Source organism: Podarcis melisellensis (assembly GCF_964234715.1).
Source record: "Podarcis melisellensis genome assembly, chromosome: 5".
Classification (NCBI taxonomy): domain Eukaryota; kingdom Metazoa; phylum Chordata; class Lepidosauria; order Squamata; family Lacertidae; genus Podarcis; species Podarcis melisellensis.
In genome coordinates, this window is record NC_138537.1 from 11,631,473 (window position 1) to 11,656,888 (window position 25,416).

At 42.9% G+C, this 25,416-nt stretch overlaps 1 long non-coding RNA gene across 1 annotated transcript in view; it reads left to right on the forward strand.

The window, feature by feature from the left end:
• The first annotated feature begins 7,663 nt into the window (after positions 1-7,663).
• The window catches only part of LOC309370064, a 46,040-nt gene continuing 28,287 nt past the window's right edge, over positions 7,664-25,416 (forward strand). The window contains exon 1 of the long non-coding RNA XR_014168405.1: positions 7,664-7,797. This is a non-coding gene — a long non-coding RNA (uncharacterized lncRNA). The remainder of the gene's footprint in view (positions 7,798-25,416) is intronic.

Here is a 25,416-nt window from a genome sequence, read left to right on the forward strand (position 1 = left end):
GTTTAATAGGTTATTGTAGTTTAAAAAGCAGAGACATCACTTTGCCAACAAATGTCCGTATAGTTAAAGCTATGGTTTTCCCGGTAGTGATGTATGGAAGTGAGAGCTGGACCATAAAGAAGCCTGACCGCTGAAGAATGGATGCTTTTGAATTATGGTGCTGGAGGAGACTCTTGAGAATCCCATGGACTGCAAGAAGATCAAACCTCTCCATTCTGAAGGAAATCAGCCCTGAGTGCTCACTGGAAGGACAGATCCCGAAGCTGAGGCTCCAAGACTTTGGCCACCTCATGAGAAGAGAAGACTCCCTGGAAAAGACCCTGATGTTGGGAAAGATGGAGGGCACAAGGAGAAGGGGATGACAGAGGACGAGATGGTTGGACAGTGTTCTTGAAGCTATCAGCAGGAGTTTGAACAAACTGCGGGAGGCAGTGGAAGACAGGAGTGCCTGGCGTGCTCTGGTCCATGGGGTCATGAAGAGTCGGACACAACTAAACGACTAAACAACAACAACAACAATTTTAATATTCTGTCGGAAGCTGCCCAGAGTGGCTGGGGAAACCCAGCCAGATGGGTGGGGTATAAATAAATTATTATTAGAAGTATTAGTATTAGTATTAGTATTAGTATTAGTATTAGTATTAGTATTAGTATTATTAGCCTTCATAGAAAGCAGGATGCTGGACTCGATGGGCCTTTGCATGACCCACTATGCCTGTCCGCATGGTCTATGTTATGTTCTTACATAGCTTTACATAGCCTTACATCACACCACTGCTCCTTCTACCCCTGCACTGCCCACATTGACTGGCAGTGCTTCCTCAACCCTGCTGCATGAGCATCTTATAAAGTGGAGGTGCTGGGTTGAAAATCAAATGGGGGAAAACCCTTTGACGTGACTCGGTGTGGTATATTTAAAAGGTTTCTCAGTGAACTTTTGGTGGTGCTGATGGAGCTTTCACATCTCTCTCCCTTCTCTCTCAGTTCCCCCTATAGAAGGAGATGAAATTCAATCAGTTTGTAATTTATGCGAACCTGCCTAACTCACAGTTCCCAAAGAGATATGCAAAGCAAAACACAGCTCTCCTCCAAAAGTCACACTTTTCGATTAATAAATGCAAATTTTGGAATAATTGCTATAATTTAAAGACAGATCCAGTACTTCTCAACAGCGTGGGGAAGATTGTGACCAAGCAACTTATGTGCTTGATCAGTCTGCCATGAGCTGTTTCTGGGCAATTTCAAGGCCTAGGAGGCTCTTCAAGGCAACATTGAGGCTCTTCCTGCTCTCCCTTCTTAGGGTTCTTTATCCTTAAACTAGACTTGGCTCAGACAGCCTTCCAAACAGAGGACACCTTCAAATTGGAAAGCACAACACATGGCCACTGTAAACCTCACTCAAAATAGGGGTTGGGCTATTTCAGTGCTAGAGGTTTGCACTTCCCTTTCCAAGCTGTGTCCCATCCTTATTAGCCTGCCTGAGGACAAATATTAGTCACTTACAGTGGTATCTCGGGTTACATACGCTTCAGGTTACAGACGCTTCAGGTTACACACTCTGCTAACCTAGAAATAGTGCTTCAGGTTAAGAACTTTGCTTCAGGATGAGAACAGAAATTGTGCTCCGGTGGTGCAGCGGCAGCAGGAGGCCCCATTAGCTAAAGTGGTGCTTCAGGTTAAGAACAGTTTCTGGTTAAGAACAGACCTCCAGAATGAATTAAGTTCTTAACCCAAAGTACCACTGTATTGGCAATTTTTTAAAGAACTTCCTTGAGGTTGCATGCTTTTCAGAATCCCTGAGACCCCTGAGGAGACTATCCCCTTGCCTCCTCAAAATGGTAGCTTTGTTTGACAGACCTGGATCAAATAAAGGAACGCTTTTTTATATATAATCAGGGAGAGAAGTAGCAAAAAACCTCTACAAAATCTAAACAACACTTTTGGCCTGATTGCTGTGCTATGTGAATAGATCATTCTAAGGTCTGGAACTGCGGCAAGCCAGCACTGTGGGAGTTCTTGTTCTCTGTACCGTGCCACAAAAGTCCTTATTTACGTTTTGCTAAACATTAACTGTCTGGTTGCCATGGGAAAGGCTGTCGTTGTCCGGGATACCCTCCCTGAACACGTCTGTGCGCATGTATCCATCTAATGACTTGACAGCACTAGTTTGAATGCAGTGAGGCGAATATGAAAAGGCTTGTTATTTTCAGTGCGACACCAGCTTTAATGTGAGAGAAGTATTATTAGATTATTAGCAGAGCTTCCTGCTGTTTTATCATTTGGCTTATTTTTCTTTCGCCTATAATTTTTCTGCGCTGTCTCCCTCTTCCTCACGATGATCCCATTGAGAACTGTAATAGTTGTTATAATGGGTTTTGGTGGTAGAAACGAGAGGGGGGCTTCTCGGAGGAGCAGAGGTTCAGCTGAACTTAGATGTACCCTGAAATATGAGCACATTTGCAAAGTGGCCTATTATTAAGAGGAGAGATTTGGGAGTACTAGGTGATTTAGCCAGGAATTCTTCAATGGCTCAGATTTTAATCTGACCCAGATAATATAAGAATTCATGAAACTCATAAGATGCACCTTTTCTTTGAGGTGAGCATCATAATTCCTCTAGCCTAAGCCCGCAAGCCTCTATGGAATCTCTACCTGCTACCAGCCATCACTGCTGCTGGTAGAGTAGTTTATCCTATGTTAGTAGGAATGGGGAACCTGTGGCTCTCTATTCTTGGACCAACATCCCTGAGCACTATCGACCAAATATGGATAACTAGAGGGCTGGCACCTAAGACCAGAAAAGTGGAAATCTGCCCAAAAACCTGCTCCGACCACAACGCCTTGAGAATGGAATTGAGACTAAATACAACCGGATCGTTCAGATGGAGAATGAATGACGCCTTGTTAAGAGATCAGGAGATTGTTAAGAAGGCCCAAAAAGTTTTAAAGGACTATTTCGAAATAAACTTAAAGACAAATGTGGAAAAAAGAATAATCTGGGACGCAAGCAAAGCAGTGATAAGAGGGTTTCTAATACAACAGAACACGATTAAAAAAAGACTCTGGAATGAAAAGAAGGAGAAGATCTTGGAGAAAATAAGAGAAGGAGAGAGAAAACTGAGATCCAGGCCTAAATCAAAGGAAGTATTGAGAGAAGTGAAGTTTTTCCAGGCACAATATTCGAAACTGATAAATCAAGAGGTGGAATGGAAAATTAAACAAATGAAACAAAGATCCTTTGAATCTGCAAACAAATGTGGAAAATTGTTAGCCTGGCAGCTGAAAAAGAGACAAAAACTTAACACAGTTACAAATCTAGAGATTGAAGGGAGAATGGTTCAGAAACCCGATGAAATTAGAAGGTCCTTCCAGAAATATTTCAAAGAACTCTATTCTCAAAGGCCACAAAAAAGCTCAGAGGTGGACCAATTTGTTATAACTAATGGATTACAAAAAATACCCCAGGAAATGAGAGCAACCCTGAACTGTAATATTACAACCCAAGAAATTGAATGCGCCATTCAGAACCTCCAACTGGGCAAATCTCCGGGACCTGATGGGCTTACTTCCAAATATTATAAGGTACTGAAGGACTCATTGACACAACCATTGCTGGAAGTTTGCAACCAGATTATGGAGGGGAGGAAGGCACCGGAAACGTGGAAAGAAGCCTTCATCACGCTGATCCCAAAACTAGAATCTGAAAAAACTCAACTTAAAAACTACCGTCCTATCTCACTCCTAAATGTGGATTATAAAATTTTTGCAGACATTTTGGCAAGTAGGTTTAAGAAAGTCTTAAATGAAGTGATTCATAAGGACCAAGCAGGCTTTCTCCCTGGTAGGCATTTATTTGACAACACAAGAAACATCATTGACATTTTGGAGTTTTTACAGATTAATTCAAACACAAGAGCGGTGTTGATTTTTATTGATGCGGAGAAGGCCTTTGACAACATTTCTTGGCTGTTTATGAAGAAAAATTTGGAAAGGATGGGAGTAGGGCGGGGGTTTGAAAATGGAATAGAAGCAATTTATTCAGAACAAAAGGCCAAATTGATAGTAAACAACGTGGTGACAGAGGAGTTTAAAATTGAAAAAGGGACACGACAGGGGTGCCCTCTATCTCCTCTGTTGTTTATTTCAGTCCTGGAGGTGCTACTGAACATGATTAGAAATGACCGGTTGACACAGGGAATTGTGGTCGGAGAGAAACAATATAAACTGAAAGCTTTCGCAGACGACTTGGTATTAACATTACAGGAGCCAGCCTCTAGTACTAAAAGAGCGTTAGAATTAATTTCTGATTTTGGTCGGGTGGCGGGATTCAAGCTGAATAAACAAAAAACTAAAGTTTTAGCAAAAAACTTGACAACTACTGAAATAGAGGAGTTCAGAAAAGAAACAGAACTAAATGTGGTTAAAAAAGTAAAGTACCTAGGGGTGCACTTGACCTCCAAAAATTTGAATTTATTTAAGGATAACTATGAGAAATGTTGGTCAGAGATAAAAAGAGATCTGGAAACATGGTCAAGATTAAAACTTTCCTTGTTGGGCAGAATAGCTGCTATAAAGATGAATGTATTGCCGAAAATGCTATTTTTGTTTCAGTCCCTCCAGATCGTGGATAAGGTGGAATGTTTTGGAAAATGGCAGAGGGATTTATCTAAATTTGTCTGGCAGGGCAAAAAGCCCCGAATAAAGTTTAAAATACTAACAGATGCGAAAGAAAGAGGGGGGTTTGCCCTGCCGGACTTGAGGTTATATTACGAAGCTGCAGCCCTCTGCTGGTTGAAGGATTGGATCCTATTGGAGAACACCGACGTCCTTGACCTGGAGGGATTTGATAATGCTTTTGGGTGGCATGCATATTTGTGGTATGACAAGGTTAAAGTTCATAAATTGTTCAAAAACCATATTGTCAGAAGGGCAATTTTCATGGTCTGGTCAAAATACAAAGACTTATTGGAGAGTAAAACTCCGAGGTGGCTCTCACCGATGGAGGCCAAAGCACGTAAAAGACTCAATATGGAGGCCCACTGGCCTAAATATTGGGAAATAATTGAAAAAATTGGAGATAAATGGAGGTTACAGAGTATGGAAAAGTTAAAAAACAAGGTGCGAGATTGGTTGCATTATGCTCAAATCCAGGAAGTTTTTAAAGCAGACAAAAAAGTGGGTTTTCAGGAGGATAAATCGAAACTAGAAACAGAGTTGCTTGAGCCAAAATCCAAGCTAATTTCGAGAATGTATAACTTGCTGCTTAAATGGAACACACAGGATGAGATTGTCAAATCCTCTATGATAAAGTGGGCACAGGACTTGGGGCATAACATTATGTTTGAAGACTGGGAAAGGTTATGGAACACCGGAATGAAATTCACGGCATGTACTGCCTTGAAGGAAAACATTATGAAAATGATATACCGGTGGTACATGACCCCAGTCAAGCTTGCAAAGATATATCACCTGTCCGATAATAAATGTTGGAAATGTAAGGAAGAGGAAGGGACATTTTTACACCTCTGGTGGACCTGCCCGAAAGTGAAGGCCTTCTGGGAAATGATACATAATGAACTAAAAAAGGTGCTGAGATTCACCTTACCTAAGAAACCGGAGGCCTTCCTTCTGGGCATGGTAGACCAGAGGATGGTCAAGAAAGATAGAACTTTCTTTATGTACGCTACTACAGCAGCGAGGATTCTGTTGGCAAAGCACTGGAAGACACAAAATCTACCCACATTGGAAGAATGGCAGACGCAGCTGATGGACTATATGGAGTTGGCTGAAATGACTGGCAGAATTCGAGACTCGGGAGAAGAAGAAACGGAGGAAGTTTGGAAAAATTTTAAGGACTATTTGAAAAAGCATTATAAGTTGTATGAATGTTAAAAAATGCTCCTTTCTAGGAAGGTATACCTTCAGTATCGGCAAATTTCTGAATTGATAAATAAGACACTATAAGACAGAAGTGAGGTAACGAAATATTTTTATTGTGTGGAAATTAAAAATTAATGCAATTGTATCGAAATGTTTACATCAGATAACACGATAAAATGGAAGATATATTGTTATGTATAAAACAAGTCAACAAATTGCTGAGGCTTTGGTTACACAGGGAATGCAGTGCTCGGGAGACGGGGGAAGTACATTGGATTCATGGAAGTATGTATTTGAAAGTGGAAATTTGTTTATTAAAAACCTAATAAAATATTTATAAAAAAAAAAAAACATCCCTGAGCACTGATGATGATGATGACTGGGCCTGATGGGAAATGAGGTTGATCTGCTCTAGATTTTTAAGTTGTCCCACAGCATCACTAGCATCTTGCCTGAATTAGGAAACTGCTTGTTCAACATCCATTTGAGATGATACCTATTCTTGGGTGTTTAGGTAACTAAATAAAGAGCCCTCCCTTTCTCATTAAACTGGTAAATCAGCCATAGCAGCAGGGCATTTGAGTAGAGCTTAAATGCCAGGGGACCTGAAATGAAGAAGGAAAGCATATACCCAGTTGAAAAGAGGGTTTGTCCATCAACGCTAACCATAGCATATGAATGATACTTTAACTCAAGTTCTGTAAGACTTCACCGGTCATGTCAGACAAATGTTGAATCAGTGTTGGTACAACATATGGCAATTCTCAGGCCACCAAGCTAAAATTGCCAATGAACACACTCTACATGCGGTTTGATGGAAATAAATGAAATCATTAGAGTGCAAGCCCCAGACATCCTGATCAATTTTTCAAATTGTTTTACAAGAATGGCATGATCCACGGTCTAAAAAATTGCTGAGCAGTCCAGAAAGATTTATACAAACAAGGACATATTCTCCTTATCAGCCTGTGGGAAGATTAGATCACTCTTCAGGGTTATCAAGGCTCTCTAAATCCTATACTGTGCTACGTATTGTGGGTCTAATTCTGCAGAACTCCCTTCTGGCTAAAATCAGACAGGTCCCCTCCTTTTTGTACTTCCAGCAGCTGGATAAAAACTTTGTCATAGAAAATTCACCAGCAATTTTGAAGTAATTTTATTTTTATTTAGAAGCTGAATTTTAACTGTTTTTTAACTGCATTCCTTTGATATCCCTCCCGTCCCTATCTTATACTCCACTTAGATACTGCAGCATTACATGGTGTGTTAATTATTAAAATAAATAAATTCAACTAATAACCAGGCCAGAAGAAAACTGGAGCATAACAGTACCCCTAATAATAATAATAAAAACAGACAATTTTCCCATGATGTAAGGAGAAATATCCATGATGGATAACAGTCATTGTACCTCCCCAACTCCCAACTCATGGTCCATGATGGACTGAGTCACCAAATGGGCCAGCTGTGTTGGTATTGACCCAACCATCTCATATAGCTGGCTCTCAACAATACTTACAAGTCTGGCTTGCTCCTTCCATGATAGAGAAGAGACGTCTTATTATTCACTGGCAAAGGGTTATGTACTGAACTTGGATCCTAGAACAATGGGCAGGTAGGATCCTAGAAGGCAGCAACCTGATTGGTCTGCAGGAGCAGCCCAATCCAGCTCCAGGAGGAAGTAACTCAGCAACCTGATTGGCCTGCAGGAACATTCCAACCAGGCTCCAGGAGGGGAGTTGAATCAGCCAATCACACAGGACCCATTGTGTAAATAACATATACAGTGGTACCTCGCAAGACGAATGCCTCGTAAGATGAAAAACTCGCAAGACGAAAGAGTTTTTCATTTTTTGAGCTGCTTCGCAAGACGAATTTCCCTATGGGCTTGCTTCGCAAGACGAAAATGTCTTGCAAGTTTGTTTCCTTTTCCTTTTTCTTAAAAGCCTTTTTTGAGGTTTTTGAAGACTTTGGTGATTTTTGAAGCTTTTCCAAAACTTCTTTTGCAGCCATTTGGTAAGTTAAACTTTTAAAACCTTTTTTGGGGGGGTTGGATTTTGGGTGTTTCGCAAGACGAAAAATTTGCAAGATGAAAAAACTCGCAGAATGAATTAATTTCGTCTTGTGAGGTACCACTGTATAACGTTTCAATGACAACTGGTTTGGAAAAAGTATGGGGCGGATGCCTTGATTGGATTTTATCTGGACAGAATGGACTGGACATCTGCATCTGCATGTAATGGGAGGATTCTTGGACTGATTTGGCAGAAATACCAGCTTGTGACGAGACGCTGCGAACCTACATAGGTGAATCCTGGACATAAAATCACACAGAAACATATTGTTTGATTTAGCTCGCTTGTTGGAAGAACTCAGAGGCTGTGGAAAATAATGAGGATTAACATCAGAATGACTTATGGGAACTATCGGAAATGAACATGAGAAGCAGTAGAAGTATGAGATGATCAGATCCCCTCTGACCTCAGAGCATGGTGAAGTCTCCCCGAAAAATCTATAATTTGGCATAATATTTGGATTGTTTAATTTTTGAATAATTTGTATAATTCGGAATATATGATGTGATTTGATTGGAGTGTTAAAATGGAAAATTTAATAAATATTATTTTAAAAAAGAAAGAAAAAGAAATCAACACTCAACTCCGAGTATATTTCACAAAGCATTTGCTAACAGGAATTCTGACATACAAAGACAACGTGGTGCCCCATCAGATGTTGTTGTACTCCATCAGCCCCAGCCAGTCATGGATGATAGCAGTTGTAGTCCAACAACTTATGGAGGATACCATAAGTTGGCTGCACCTGAATCACGAGAGGGAGATCCCCAAAATCATGGCAGCTTAAAAGGGAACCATACTGTGAAAAATTACATGTAGTTGTTTTGACACTTGCCTGTCTCACAGATGCTATTACTTGAAAAGTCTCCAGGTACTAATAGGTGAATCTGTCAATTTCAGGTCCATCCATCCCCCAGTCTTTACCATCTTAAACTCGGTTCTCCACATCTCCCCATCAGTTTGTGATATATATATGGTCCTCCTGAAAGTTCATGAGCATTTTAATGCAAGTTTATTGTAATACACACTTTCAGTATGCAATTTAGCATGCATTTTTGCAAAGCGATATTACTAAATGGAATGCCTTTCTATGTTCCTTTCACAGATACAGTGGTACCTCGGGTTACATACGCTTCAGGTTACATACGCTTCAGGTTACACACTCCACTAACCCAAAAATAGTGCTTCAGGTTAAGAACAGAAATCGAGCTCTGGCGACAGCAGGAGGCCCCATTAGCTAATGTGGTACTTCAGGTTAAGAACAGTTTCGGGTTAAGAACGGACCTCCGGAACGAATTAAGTACTTAACCCGAGGTACCACTGTAGATGCATTTTTATGATAACTTGCCTTTATATGCAGACTATATTGAATTCCTCCCCCATCCATATCTACATACCATCAGGCATGGGAAAATATGGAGTAAAAATACAAGAATGAAAACTGAACCTTACTAGCATCCAAAATGCATTAACTACTAGTTCCCTGCCCCGTGTTGCTCCCTTACCTTTCTCCTATTCTGTTAGAACATTAGACTTCTTAATTCCACCCTCTGAGTTTTATTATCAGTTCTGGTTGAATACAAAACACAAATGAATACAAAATGTGTATGTCATGGGGGAAATTTATATAAGACGCCTATTTTAGGGGAAAGAGAACAGGCACAAAAATTTGGTTCTAGGAAAAATGCCTACAGACAGTAAGGTGGAACAGATTTACAATTGAATGCATGTGAAACTGATTAGCAAAATTAGCAACATTTGTTGGTTTATGGTTTTCAGTTCAATAGTAGAAAAGAACTGTATCCACTTTCAGAAGTCCCTCAGCCGCCCTCTGGCCAGTTTTAGGATTGCTCCGTATAGCTTATATTTTATATCCTGTTTTATTTTATTTTTCCCCCTCTAGAGGTCAGTATGACTTTGGAAATAGAGGGACCAAATGGACTGTGGAGTGTAATTTAATTCTCCAAACAAAGCTCTAATTTTATACACCATCTTTACAGGACATGGGAAATAAATCCCTGTGTGGAGGGAAATATGCATTTAAAAGAACAAGCACTGAGTACAGAAAGCCCAGAGGGAATCAAGGGAAACAATTGTTGAGGTTGTTAGCCAAAGAAGTGTTGATGAGTTTACTAGCATTCGTCTTTGAAAACTTACAATCTTTATAAGATTAAGGAAACATAATTATCAGGAGGAAACTGAAAGATGGGTGTGTCTAAAGCTCATCTACTCCTCCATGTCAGTATATAAATGCTGGTATAGAAAAGAGGAGAACATGGGTAAAGAAAAATGGGGGCACAGATCTAGGAGGGGAAGTAATTGCCACCAAACTCAATCTCCTCATGGAATCATGGAACTGAAGAATTGGAAGGGACCCTGAGAATCATCTAGTCCAACCACCAACACACGAATCTCAACTAAAGCATCCATGACAGATGACCATCCAACCTCTGCTTAAAAACCTCCAAGGAAGGAGAGTCCACCACTTCCTAGGGAAGACCATCTCACTGTTGACCAGCTCTTACTTTCTTGTAACTTGAAGCCGTTGGGTTCAGGTCATACCCCCTGGAGCAATAAAAAAACCCAAGTTTGCTCCATTTTCCATGTGACAGCCCTTTTGGTATTTGAAGATAGCTATCATATCTCCTCTCAGTCTCTTCTTTTCCAGGCTAAACATATACAACTCCCTCAACCATTCCTCATAAGGCTTGGTTTTCAAACCCTTGATTATTTTGGTTGCCCTCCTCTGTACCCATTCCAGTGTCAATATCCTTCTTAAATTGTGGCACCCTGAACTGGACACAGTATTCCAAGTGTGGTCTGACCAAGGCAGAATAGAGTGGGATTATTACTTCCCTTGATCTGGACACTATACTTTTGTTGATGCAGCCTAGAATAGCATGAGCTTTTGTTTGCTGCTGCGTCACATTGTCTACTCAGAAACTGGGGACTGTAGCTGGGACCTTCTGCATATGAAGCAAGTGATCTGACACTGAGCTATGGTCCTTTCCTGAAATGGATTTATTTCTAGTTTTATTGTATTGTATCTGGGGTGACCAGGTTTCCACCGTGCCCTAGAGCAACACTGTCATGGGGCATCAAGGAACTGTGGGAACAAAATGGCAGGAGGATCACAGCCACTGCTGGTAAACCAACTGTGTGAGGGACTCTGCTATAGCTGGAAGAGTCCCACAGAAAGGTACTTGATGGTGGCCTTGGGCAACAGATAGTATTTGGTGTGACATTCATGGAATCTTATAATGTTAGCATTGTAGGTTTAGAATGAACTCCGAGGATCATCTAGTCCAAACACTTGCAATGCAAGAATAATAGCTAAAGAATTCTTGACAGACAGCCATCCAAGCTCTGTTTAAAAATCTCCAATGAAGGAGAGTAAAATGATAATTTTACTATTTATACCCCACACATCTTAGTGGGTTGCCCTAGTCCCTCTGAGCAGCTTCCAACATATATAAAAACATAATAAAACATTCAACGTTTTTTAAATTTCCCTATACAGGATTGTCTTCAGATGGCTTGGGGGTTGGATAATTCCATACCTTCCAACATTTCTCCAATGAAAATAAGGACGTCCTAAGGAAAAGTGGGAGAAACTGGATGGCTTCTCTGAATCAGGGACATCTCTGGAAAATAGGGACACTTGGAGGGTCTGTTCTATGGGAACAAACATGCAAACTATGAAGCAAGCAACTAATCAATCAAACACCCAGTCATTACTTTAACCTGTAGCATTAAGCTAGACTGATTCCATTAAGAATATAAGAAAAGCCCAACTAGATCAGGCCAATGACCAATCTAGTCCAGTATCCTGTTTCTACAATGGCTAACAAGTAGTTCTGCATTGTAACAGGCTTATCCTAAAATGTCATTTGAGCCATAATGTTCTGAGGTTGTATTTTTATTTTAGGTGAAATCTTCACAAGTGCCACTTCCACATCTCATTGTCAAATTATCATTGTGCAGAAAGTAAGATGGGGTCTTTTCTGGAAGATAAATGGCAAGAGGTTTTCCAACAGACAGAATGTGTTACATCTTCTGACGAGTTTGTCATTTGAACTTTGAAATCAGTGGGAGAAGCCAAAATGTCAACTGTTTGGCTTCAGTGATTGGTGGCATACCCCCAAGATTTTTTCAAGGGCAAATTGCTAACCAGTGGAACGGTGATATAATATTGCACGTCATCAAGGACGTGAATCAGAGGCAGGCTCCTAACAAAGACTTCATTGTGTGTGTTGCTTCTTTTTAAATTTAATTCAATTTTAGAAAAAAACCATAGCAGAAGTCTGGTGTTTTGCATGCCAAAATATTCAAAGCAACCTTTTAAAGCAAAGCAGAGTTTTCACAGATTGTGATAATTGAGAAACAGTAAAGTGAAGATGTGCATGCTTTATAGTATTTTATTTTGTTGAGATTTTAGCTTTGCATATCTTTGACAGCCCAGGTTCCAGGCCAATAAATTGTTTTAGACACCAGAAATCAGCTAATTAAACAAATTAGTTGGTCTGAATTCAAATTCTAAGGGCATGTCTACATTCAAAATTGGAAACCGCCTTTATGCCTGTTTTAGTCCTGGCCTCCAGCCATTGGAATTATGAGAACATGAGTTCTTTGAAAACTAAAACAACTGCTGCCTTATACTAAGCTGAGCATTGATACATTTAGCTCAGTATCTACACTGGCAGTGGCTTTCCATGGTTTCATACCCTGGTTCTCTCCAAGTCTCACCTGAGATGCTGTTGAACTTGGGACCTGCTGCATGCAAAACCCATGTTCTACCACTGAGTTGAAGCCATTCTTTTTATAAGGATGTTTGAGGCTGAAAAACTTGAAGACCACTAAGCCCAGCAGGCACTTTCCTCCCATTCTTTCTTCTTCAACAAATGGATTTCACAAGAAACCACTTCCAGCAGCTCATCCATTCCTCTGTTTTCTTCTGAGAACTGACGACTTTCCTAGAATCACGATGCAAAACTCCATTCGCTGGCTTGCTTCTCCGCTCTTATTCAGAACAGATTTCCTGAGGCGTTGCCAGTGTTGCAGACCAGTGACCAGCTTTGAACAGAGGGAATTCAGAACGGGTGGCAAACTGTACATGAAAGCATGGGACGTTTTTGACATGAGGCCATCCCTGCTATTCCATACAGTATTGTGCCTTGACAGCACTGTGTATTGTTGATCTAGATGGGAAGGCTGATAATGATTCGGTGTACAAGAATGTATATTCATTGTGAGACGTTGAAATTTCTTTTTCAGGATAAGGGGAAAAAACCCCACACAAAATCCCAAGGCTTAAGCGTATGGATTAGGAAATCTAGGATCTGTAGCTGGGCTGGTAATTATTTTGGCTAGTCCACTCCATAGTAAGGTTTAATCAAAATATAAAACACTATGTTCTAAAACAAAAGTATCTCATCTCTGTCTAGCCTCGGTCATAAAAGCAGGCAAAAGCAAGACAAGGTATTGTAGTGTTTCTGAAAATGCTCAGATCAGAGGTGGGGAAATGTTTGCGGGGGCGAAATTCCAGCAGTGGGGATGGCCAGAGGCAAAAGTGGTTGGAGCAATGAATGTGTTTTCTGGAACATGGAATGCATGATGTCTGAAAGGAGGAGCCAATCCATGAGCCTGTGAGTAGGTAACGAATGGCAGGCCAGATCCTGGGATACCCCATCCCCGAGGGGCACTTTGACAGGTGGGTGGGTGACATCACCATGATGCTGGGGGACCAGCCCACCTTCAGAGTAAAGAACTGGGAGTGCACTCAAAGTGTGCTCTCCATGCATTTCTTTGTGCTGAAGCTGCCATGGCAAAGGAAAAACATAGATGGGCACCAAATGCAATGGCTCAGCAGGGATTGGCAACGTGCATGGGCTCCCAGTCAAGAACGATGGACTGCAACAGATCTCAGTGTGAGTTGCAGCAAGTGCTGGTCAGCTGACAGATCCCAGCATGTCTTGCAAAGGTATAGGTAAAGGGACCCCTGACCATTAGGTCCAGTCGTGACCGACTCTGGGGTTGCAGCGCTCATCTTGCTTTACTGGCCGAGGGAGCCGGTGTACATCTTCCAGGTCATGTGGCCAGCATGACTAAGCCACTTCTGGCAAACCAGAGCAGCGCACGGAAACACCGTTTACCTTCCCGCCGGAGTGGTACCTATTTATCTACTTGCACTTTGACATGCTTTCGGACTGCTAGGTTGGCAGGAGCAGGGACCGAGCAACGGGAGCTCACCCCGTCACGGGGATTCGAACCACCGACCTTCTGATTGGCAAGCTCTAGGCTCTGTGGTTTAACCCACAGCGCCACCCATGTCCCTAGCATGTCTTGTATATGATGCCAAATTATTAAGGTGCCAAATACAAGTCATGTATGCCAAGGAACAATTGGGGGCACACCTTAAAGATCCTGGCTGCTGCTTTGCCTGCCCCACACCTCGCCTCACATAAGATTCCCCCCCCTGACAGGTTTGTGTGGTTTGGGAGAAATGGCCTGAGGGCCAAATTTGGACACCCATCTAGGCCTAATTTGGCCAGGGCCTGGAGGCTCCCCACCACCAGTGTTTGTGGTCCATGGAATTGGGACACATATATGAATGTGTGTCCTGAGCGTGTCACTGCATGTACAGCTGCTTCTGCATAGGCTTCCTAGTTCCCTCACAGAGCTACAATTTCCAGAGGGATTAAATTCCTCTGGGAATTGCAGTTCTGTGGGGATAATAGGGGTCTCCTAAAACCTCCCCGGACCCTTAGCAGACTGCAGTTCCCAAGACTCTTTGGGGGCCACTGTTAAACTTCAGAGTCAGACCATCTGATGTGAAGTGTGAACTCTTTGAAATGAGACAATTTCCCACAAGGACTGTGACCTATTTTATTTTTACCTCAGTGATGCTTACAGTCATATCATTGAATGTTGGGGATTTGCTCATTAGTAATGATGTTGTTTGGCCTGCAACAGGATTACCTGGCTCTTTAACTTCACTGGGCAGCAAATAAAGCAAACGATGACAAATTGCTCCTTCATTAGCTTTCGGGAAATACCATTTTCGTTTTCTTGAAAGGAAAGAAGGATAAATAAATGCATTCTGGTTGTTGTTGTTGTTGTTGTGTGCATCATCTCATAAATGTATTCACTTAAAGGAGAGCAGATAAATACAGCTGGAATTTTTGCCACAGTATGACTGCATGGTTCATCAAGTGGAAAGCTGGTTTGCCTTGACTGAAAAGAATTAAACAGAAGCTATTATATGTAGGTCAGCAAAGGTATTGCCCAATTTCCCTCTCTCTAGCTGCCAATAGCAATTGGGTCCTAGGTGGTGGTTTTGGTGTACTGTATAGAGAAGGCTGATCACTGAAGAATTGATGCTTTTGAATTATGGTGCTGGAGGAGACCCTTGAGAGTCCCACGGACTGCAAGAAGATCAAACCTATCCATTCTGAAGGAAATCAGTCCTGAGTGCTCACTGGAAGGACAGATCCTGAAGCTGAGACTCCAATACTTTGGCCACCTCATGAGAAGACTCTCTGGAAAAGACCCTGATGTTGGGAAAGATGGAGGGCACAAGGAGAAGGGGATGACAGAGGACGAGATGGTTGGACAGTGTTCTTGAAGCTACCAGCATGGGTTTGACCAAACTGCGGGAGGCAGTGGAAGACAGGAGTGCCTGGCGTGCTCTGGTCCATGGGGTCACAAAGACTCGGACATGACTAAACGACTAAACAACAACAACAACATAAAGCCATATACAACTTGGGGCCAGGGTACCTGAAAGATTGCCTCACTCCTTGTATACTGAACCAATCACTGGACTCTGCAGGTGAGGGTTTCCCACATATACCTTCCTATTAGGAGATCCATTCTGCACAATGTAGGAATAGGGGCCTTTAGTGTGGCGTGCCTACTCTTTGGAGTTCTCTCCTGTTAAATATTAGACAGGTGCCATCTCTTTTAATGTTATGGTACCTATTGGAGAGCTTCCTCTTTCAACAAACTGTTAAGCTGATATCTTTCTCGGTCTGCATTCTACATTGAAATGGTTTTAAAGATGTTTTAATATGTCTCTGATCTAAGTGAATTCAGATGAAGTGTAGTGGTGAGTGCAATATTTGCCCTTTGTGACAACAGTTGCTTTAGGAAGGGAGCAAGTATTGGCCTCCTTCAACAGCCTTGTTGCTTGCAGACTCTTTCTGTCTTCATGTGCAGTAGGAGTGGGCAGTCATTTTTCCTACTGAGACCAGCATTCCCTGAGGAATAATCTGCTGAATGCCAGATACTATTGGTGGGTGGAGCCTGAGTCAAGCGTGGGTGGGGCCACCTCACCAGATGTGAGTACTCTCTCTCTCTCTCTCTCTCTCTCTCTCTCTCTGCATGTCTCCTTCTGAGTCTAGGGTTGCCATATTTTGCAGAATAAAAAAGAGAATGCTATAACAACTCTCATTTTAAACACCCCTACTACAGTGTTACCTCGGGTTACATACGCTTCAGGTTCCATACTCTTCAGGTTACAGACTCTGCTAACCCAGAAATAGTACCCCGGGTTAAGAACTTTGCTTCAGGATGAGAACAGAAATCGTGCAGCGGCGGCGCAGCAGCAGCGAGAGGCCCCATTAGCTAAAGTGGTGCTTCAGGTTAAGAACAGTTACAGGTTAAGAACGGACCCCCGGAACGAATTAAGTATGTAACCAGAGGTACCACTGTATATGTAAGCTATAAAAGCTGTAATGTTGTGCTGAGGGGGGCAGGAGAAAAGGAAAGCAAATCTTCAACCACCAGTTATTTTGATGTCTCATGCAGAAAGTATAGCCAGAATCCACCCGGACAGAAATTTTACCACTGAAAAAGAGGACATATCCTGGAAAAAGAGGACACATGGCAACCCTGTCACCCATTCCCCTCCTAGCTTCTTCCCGCAATGTCACCAGGATGAAAGTAGGCCAAGGACTCCATAAAATTAAATGGAGGGCCACATGATGCCCAAGGGAAGCATGTTGTCCACTCCTAGGATATGTGCTGGTGGCGGTGGCGGCAGCGAGGGGTGTGTGTGTCGGAATCTCCACTACGACCGAGCTCCTCCGATCAAGCTCCTCCGGAATCGCCTCCGACAATGATTAACGACCTGATCCTCTGATTAGGCTCCAAGCACATTCCCCATTCAGCAGAGTATCCAGCACAGGGAAGGACGAGAAATATGAACTACATGCTAAGAGTTTCATTTCTAGTTACGCAGACAGAAAAGAAATAAACATGCTCTCTCTGTGAGAGCAGAGGGCAATTGGAAAATGAAGGAAGAGGAAACCAGTAACATCACATCCATCTCCTGACTTCCTTGAGACTTCCAACAGTCTGGAACGTCTCTGGAATGCAAAACAGAGTTTCGTGACTCAAAGCACTGCACAGTGGCAACACACAGAAACCAACGGTGTGAGTTGTAGTTCAAAACATGTGGAAGGCACAGCTTTGTTGGACCATAACAAAATGTGACAAAAGGATGGAATCCGAGAAGTGGCATTTATGAATAGAAATACCAATGATGTTGAGAATTAAGCACTAATTATGGTGATTAGAAGCTGCGCTTTACGTGTGTGTGCCTCTGGTGGTCTTAATGAAGGCCAACGAGGCTGGTTTTATGTCTCAATCCATTTTTTGACACTCTTCTCCCCAGGTGAGCTGCGCTTTCCTCCTTAGCCCGACAAACAGCCTGGGAGAAAAAGGAAAGCTGACCGTGCGCATGACCACGATGGGAGCCACGATGGGGGAGTAATCACTAGGTGCATAGCCATATATTTATCCTCTCCAGCTGGCCTAGATCCAGCCAGAAATTTCAGGCGGCTTCAGTGGAACGGCTACCGCAGGTTATCATTATTCTATACACAGGAACAACTCAAGGTGAAACGGGAGCTTGCCAGAACAGCAGATGGAAAGTGCTGCGGACGCCATTCTGCCACGATGATTATTTACTTCCCCTGTAAGCAACTATTTAAAATACCTGGGCCATGTGCATGTCAATCACAGCATGCAGTGTGTTTTAATACAATGCATCCCACTTTTAGGGTTGCCACCTGGCCATTCTTTTTTTTAATGCGAACAGACAATTATATATGCATGGCGCTTTAAAAGTTCCTAACCCACCAATGTGATGCATTTTAGTCTTTGCAGCACCCTCACCCTGAGAGCTAAGGGCAGGTAACAATGCTTGGAAACCCACTAAGGCTAACAAAATGCTCGCTAAGCTATTAAGTGCTGCCTACTTTGTATCCCTAATCTCAAATTATCCTCTACCCAATTAACCCCGCCGTATAAATGCCTGCTCACATTAGAACGTTTCAGAGCAATTCCAGGAAACGCTCAGTACTTAGATGCTGCAGGGTCACCAGGGAGATGGGAAAAATTGCAACTCTGGAGTTGTTCTAGCAGTTGCGAAAGAAAGAAAGAAAGAAAGAAAGAAAGAAAGAAGAAAGAAGGAAGGAAGGAAGGAAGGAAGGAAGGAAGGAAGGAAGGAAGGAAGGAAGGAAGGAAGGAAGGAAGGAAGGAAGGAAGGAAGATCTGGAAGAGTTGCGTGTCCTACAGCCCGACAATAACGGGCTTTCACTGGAAAATGCTCACAATGAAGTGGTCTTATAAAAGTAGATATTTATCACATACATTTCCCCCTAACCTCTTATTGTGATGCTGGAAACGGCTTCACCCATTGGGTTTCTGCCTTGCACACAAAGCATCCCAGAAATTGGCAATTCTACTGTCTCTTCACTGGCATTTAAATAGTCCCCTTTATTTCTTGGGGACTCTGGCTAATCATTCATATACCTCTTTATGTCCAGGGCAGCTGTTTACCAGCTCCATCTGGTACGCGGGATGAGACCCAACCTGCCTGCGGACTGTCTCGCCAGAGTGGTGCATACTCTAGTTATCTCCTGCTTGGACTACTGCAATGCGCTCTACATGGGGCTACCTTTGAAGGTGACCCGGAAACTGCAATTAATCCAGAATGCGGCAGCTAGACTGGGGACTGGGAGTGGCCGCTGGGACCACATAACACTGGTTCTGAGAGATCTGCATTGGCTCCCAGTACGTTTCCAAGCACAATTCAAAGTGTTGGTGCTGACCTTTAAAGCCCTAAACAGCCTCAGTCCAATAGACCTGAAGGAGCGTCTCCACCCCCATCGTCCAGCCCGGACACTGAGGTCTAGCACCGAGGGCCTTCTGGCAGTTCCCTCACTGCGAGAAGCCAAGTTACAGGGAACCAGGCAGAGGGCCTTCTCGGTAGTGGCCCCCGCCCTGTGGAACGCCCTCCCACCAGATGTCAAAGAGAACAACAGCTACCAGACTTTTATAAGACATCTGAAGGCAGTCCTCTTTAGGGAAGCTTTTAATGTTTAACAGACTACTGTATTTTAATACTTTGTTGGAAGCCGCCTAGAGTGGCTGGGGAAACCCAGCCAGATGGGCGGGGTATAAATAATAAATTCTATTATATTCTATTCTAACAGGGAGGTTTGAGGGAGGCAATAGTGCAGTTGTAAAACATATGTTTTGCATGCAGAAGATCTCAGGTTCTATCACTGGCAAAATAATGAGGGATTCTGGAAAGCTGCTGATTGTCAGAGCAGACCAAGGGTAGCCATGATGCTGTTGTCCTCCAGATTTTGTTGGCCTCCAGGTCCACTCATCCTTGACCATTGCCCATGCTGGCTGGGGCTGATGTGAGTTGGGAGTCAAACCTATCTGGAGGTCTTCATATCAGCTACTCCTTGAGTTGACACTAGTGAGCCAGATGGATCAATACCATAAGTACAGGAAAACAGCATAGGTTCAAGTTCAGTCCCCATAATACCGTATTGGCCCGAATATAAGCTGCACCAGCAACTAAGCTGCACCTTTAGAATTCGGGGTGTGTGTGTGTGTGTGACAATACTCGAATATAAGCCACTCCCTTAAAATTGGGTTACAGGCTGAAAATCGCTGCGGTAGGTAAAATTGTAACTCCGATGCAATTAAAGCCTTTGATATTGCAAGCACGCAAAAGTTACTGTACAATCGCTAAAATCGCAAATCGCTAGTCAATTGCTACAATTCCACAGGCACCCACACCAGTAAATGGCAAATGTAGAAGAAAATCCTGCGGCTTAATTGCACAACAGTCTCAAGCTTGCAAGTTGGCAATGACACATTTTTTTGTTCCATTTTACCGTACGTCTGTTTCAGCAGCGATATCGTAAAAGCCAATTTTTGCAAGGTCGCGAATTTAAGCCGCACTCGAACTCTTCACGGTTGGAATTTGGGGGGAAAGTGCAGCTTATATTTGGAGCAATACGGTATATATCTTTACCTTAAGGGCAAATGCAGCCAAGAACCCTTGAAATTCAGAAACTCAAACCCAAAGGAGATATTACATTAATTGCATGCCTGCAGCAACATCAGGTTGATACAGTGGTACCTCGGGTTAAGTACTTAATTCGTTCTGGAGGTCTGTTCTTAACCTGAAACTGTTCTTAAACTGAAACACCACTTTAGCTAATGGGGCCTCCTGCTACTGCCGCGCCGCTGGAGCACAATTTCTGTTCTTATCCTGAAGCAAAGTTCTTAACCTGAAGCACTATTTCTGGGTTAGCGGAGTGTGTAACCTGAAGTGTATGTAACCTGAAACGTATGTAACCTGAGGTGCCACTGTATTCTCTCCCCCCCCCTGCCTTGCAGCATGAGGAGGTTCAACCCTCATAACTCCCATTGGCAGCAAGGAGAGCTTCCTGCCCCTGCAAGGCTAATTCCATTGCACTGGGGGAGTTTTTTCCCTGGGGTTGTGTGCTGGGGAGGGAGAGTTTATATCTCTTCTCCCTGTGCTCTGTGGTCCTGATGAAAATTGGGGGGAGAGCACTCCCAGGATTAATTTTTTTAAACAACAACAACCTGGCGCGGCTGTTTGTCACAGAATTAACAAGGCACACAGTTTGACCCACAAATTTGGCAAACAGAGTGTACTTTTACAGACACATGTGTTTTACAAACAGATGCAAAGGAACGGAGTTTTCCATAGTTCTGTTACTCTGCATTCCCTTACTGATTGCAAAAAAATTGGCTCACATTGGGAGGTCTTCTGGTCCATAAATGCTTCCCCTCCGATTCATTCCCCTACCTACCCCAACCACAATATGTTGTGTAGAAGATACATTAACTCTGCTAGAGGGTAGGGTAGGTATAAGCCTGACTACATAAATAAACATGCTTCCCTAATAATATGATGATGATCAAATGCTTCCTTAGACCCAGTTCTGGTGGTCCAGTAATAAGACTCTTGCGATCAAGGGTCAGATGTTTCCTATGAGACATGTTGAGAAGTCTCTCACTGAATCCGAGAGAAAGTGTTTCTCCTGTTGGCTAGCTGGTGGTGGGGTAGAGACGCTTGAATAATTTGATTTCTGTGAATTCCAGTGCAAAGCGACCTGATTCACACCTCACAGACTAACGTGTGGATCAGAACATAATTAGGCCTAAGATCTCACACTTCTCCAAGTTTTGCATCACAATTCTTGGCTGAAACAAACAAACAAATGAGAGCGCGTTAAGAACGTGCGGTTTTAGGATAAAATATGCTTATTAAATGCATAAATTGAGGTGAAACGCACATCTAAAGACACATTTTGTGATAAAATAAGTACTGAAATATGCATTGATGTATGAACCTTTGTGAGTAGTGTGTGTGTGTGTGTGTGTGTGTGTGAGAGAGAGAGAGAGAGAGAGAGAGAGAGAGAGTCAGATTAATGAAGGGATGGGATGGAATGGACTTCCAAATGAACTTGTGTGAAATCAACATAAACCAGAAATAGATAATCCACAGGGGTCATCCCATTACAATCATGAAAGTGACCTTGTATAACCAAATATAAAGACATGCCTTGACTTTGAAATGTACAAATGTAATGGATTCGAAAAGCAAAGAACTGAACACAGACATCGTCATGTTCAGTTTCTACTTGTAAGCTTAAGAAATCTGTTCTTTACTTTTCCTGAATGATTTTTTTTTTTTGCCCACTTAAAACACACTGAATTACATCTTGCCAGCATGGATTAAATTTAATCTTAATAAGACATTTATTCTGCATACTGTTAGCCAAATGCCACATGGTTACTTGGGGGAAAGAAGTTTAACTGTGTTTGCTGCCAACTAATTTTACAGGATGTTGTGAAACCTGAGTAAATGTTCTCTGGGATCATTATTTAATATAAAGTAACTATCACCACAGCATGCATTTCTTTCATTTATTAAAATAAAATTGCCCTCTAATTCAACACCGAGTGGATAAAAATATATTTGCTTTGCTTCGTTTTTAGAGTACAGGACGGCACTTACGATAAGCTGTAAATTTGCTAATGTGTGCTCATAATAGAGACGAGGGCTCTGTGATGGGCCGCTAGGATTTCGAGATCCAAGGAGGAATTGCTAAAAGCTTGACCATGAAAAGTCTACAGCAAAGTCAATGTCTCCAACAAATGCACCCCAAAATCCCTCAAAGGAAAATGTGCCAACAAAGAGGAAGCTTTTCACTGGGGCTCTGCCGACTTCAGAGAAAAGTCTTCTGGTTACCCCATACATGTGAAAACTCATAATTGGTGTCACCTTAAGCAGCTATATAGGAAAAAGAGTTTTGATAGTTAAGAGATGCACTTTCCACTCTGACAACTGCTTGATACTGTTTTCTACGCATCTGATACAAGGCCCAAAACAGACCCTCCAAGTGTCCCTATTTTCCGGGGACTGTCCTGGATTTTCAGAAACTGTCCCAGTTTCTGATTTGATCCTGGGATGTCCCACATTTCCTTACGATGTCTCTGTTTTCTTCAGAGAAATGTTGGAGGGTATGGTAGGACGTCCCTATTTTCATCAGATAAATATCGGAGGGTATGGAGTTATCCAGTCCTCAAGCAATCTGAAGGCAGAAGGTTTTTTTAAAAAATGTTTTATTATGTTTTTATATATGTTGGAAGCTGCCAACATATGGCTGGGACAACCCAGTCAGATGGGCAGGGTATTAATAGTAAAACTATTATTATGGATAAGGAAAGTCCCTATTTCCATCGGAGAAATGATGGAAGGTATGCAAGAACCTTCTCCTCCTTTGGATCTGACTACTATAAATCAAATTTCTCCAACCTGGTGTCTTCCAGCTGTTTTGAACTTCCCATCAGCCCCAGCCAACATGACCCAAGGGTCATGGATGATGGGAATTGTAGTCCAAAACATCTGGAGGGCACCAGGTTGTGGGAGGCTGCAAAAAATAATCCAGGTGGGTCCAGCCATTCCCTCATTGCAACATATTCACACTGAGGGAGGAAAATGCTGTTTATTCTTCCTAATGAACTTGACCAGCTTTTTAAAGGTTCTCCCCCTCCCTCCCGCATTCTCCATTTTTTATGATGCTGTCTGAGTTATGAGGCAGCTGAAAGTCCTCATTACTCTGTATTTGTCAGCTCTGGAGCTCTCCGCTATTAACTTTCAAATGACGTAAGCTTCTCTCTGTCTTGACAGCAGCGTTCCCCGTTTATTGCTCCTCCAGTTACAGCAACGAAGATGGATAAGATCTTTGCTCATAACAGGACTCTTAGTTGTGCAAATTCTCAATTGCCGTTTTGTCTCATGGCTGTCATGAATGCTCTTACCTTTGTCCTCGAACGAGATCTTTGTTTAAAAATATCCAGAAGCAATGTAGGCAAGGTGTAAGCAACATGAACCTCGCAGTCATCTAACCCACTGAGATGGTTCATCCTGGGAAAAGGGCCTCCTGCTATTTTTCTCTCAGCCCACACATTTTGGGACGCTGAGGAAATGGCATGAGCATCAGTCACAAAACGGCTGCTGTGGTGAGCGTGGCCTAATGGCCTTCACATCCAAAACAGTGACAAGACCGCAAAATTGTGCAGGATTGTATTTGTCTATCTGTTGGTTCATTCATTTCATGAAGTGCGTCCCCTGAGGCACCCCAAAGTGATTTACAATCAACAGTGCTGCATGCTCTGGTTATCTCTTGCTTGGACTACTGCAGTGTGCTCTACGTGGGGCTACCTTTGAAGGTGACCCGGAAACTACAGCTAATCCAGAATGCAGCAGCTAGACTGGTGACTGGGAGCAGCTGCTGAGACCACATAACACCAGTCTTGAAAGACCTACACTGGCTCCCAGTATGTTTCTGAGCACAATTCAAAGTGTTGGTGCTGACCTTTAAAGCCCTAAATGGCCTCAGTCCAGTATACCTGAAGGAGCGTCTCCACCTCCATCGTTCTACCCGGACACTGAGATCCAGCACCGAGGGCCTTCTGGTTGTTCCCTCCCTGCGAGAAGCCAAGTTACAGGGAACCAGGCAGAGGGCCTTCTTGGTAGTGGCCCCCACCCTGTGGAACGCCCTCCCACCAGATGTCAAAGAGAACAACAACTACCAGGCTTTTAGAAGACATCTGAAGGCAGCCCTGTTTAGGGAAGCTTTTAATGTTTGATGGACTACTGTATTTTAATATTTTGTTGGAAGCCACCCAAAGTGGCAGGGGAAACCAGCCATATGGGTGAGGTATAAATAATAAATTGTTGTTGTTGTTGTTGGTTCAAACCCCACATTGGGCAAAATATTCCTGCATTGTAGGGGGTTGTACTAGATGACCCTCATTCTCTCTTCCAACTCTGCAATTTTATGATTCTATGAACTTCAGATGCTCTGCCCCTGAGCTATAGCCCTTCCCCATCAGTTTGCCTGTGACTCTCCTCCACCTCTGCTCCCTAAATTCAGCCTAAATTCACCAAGTCATATGAATTCACCAAGTCATATGGCATGTTAAGCCTGGAGAAGAGGAGGTTAAGGGGTGATATGATAGCCATGTTCAAATATATAAAAGGATGTCACATAGAGGAGGGAGAAAGGTTGTTTTCTGCTGCTCCAGAGAAGCGGACACGGAGCAATGGATCCAAACTACAAGAAAGAAGATTCCACCTAAACATTAGGAAGCACTTCCTGACAGTAAGAGCTGTTCGACAGTGGAATTTGCTGCCAAGGAGTGTGGTGGAGTCTCCTTCTTTGGAGGTCTTTAAGCAGAGGCTTGACAACCATATGTCAGGAGTGCTCTGATGGTGTTTCCTGCTTGGCAGGGGGTTGGACTCGATGGCCCTTGTGGTTCCTTCCAACTCTATGATTCTATGAATTCTTCCTGTGCAACAAGGATGGGATGCACAAAAGGCTGTCTTCCAGGCCTTCCTGCCTGGCACTCAGGACTCCCTGCAGGCATTACCCCTGCTGCCCCTGCTCTGCACCCTTCTTGAATGCTCTTGCCTCACTGGAATGTAATCTCTTGTACACAAGCAAGAGTCACAGCTGTTCAATTCTTCTTTCTTTCTGTTTAACAGGCATGCAGTGCCCAGAAGTTTGCAAACGTGGAAATGTGCCCCCCACAACTGCTGTATACCACTGCA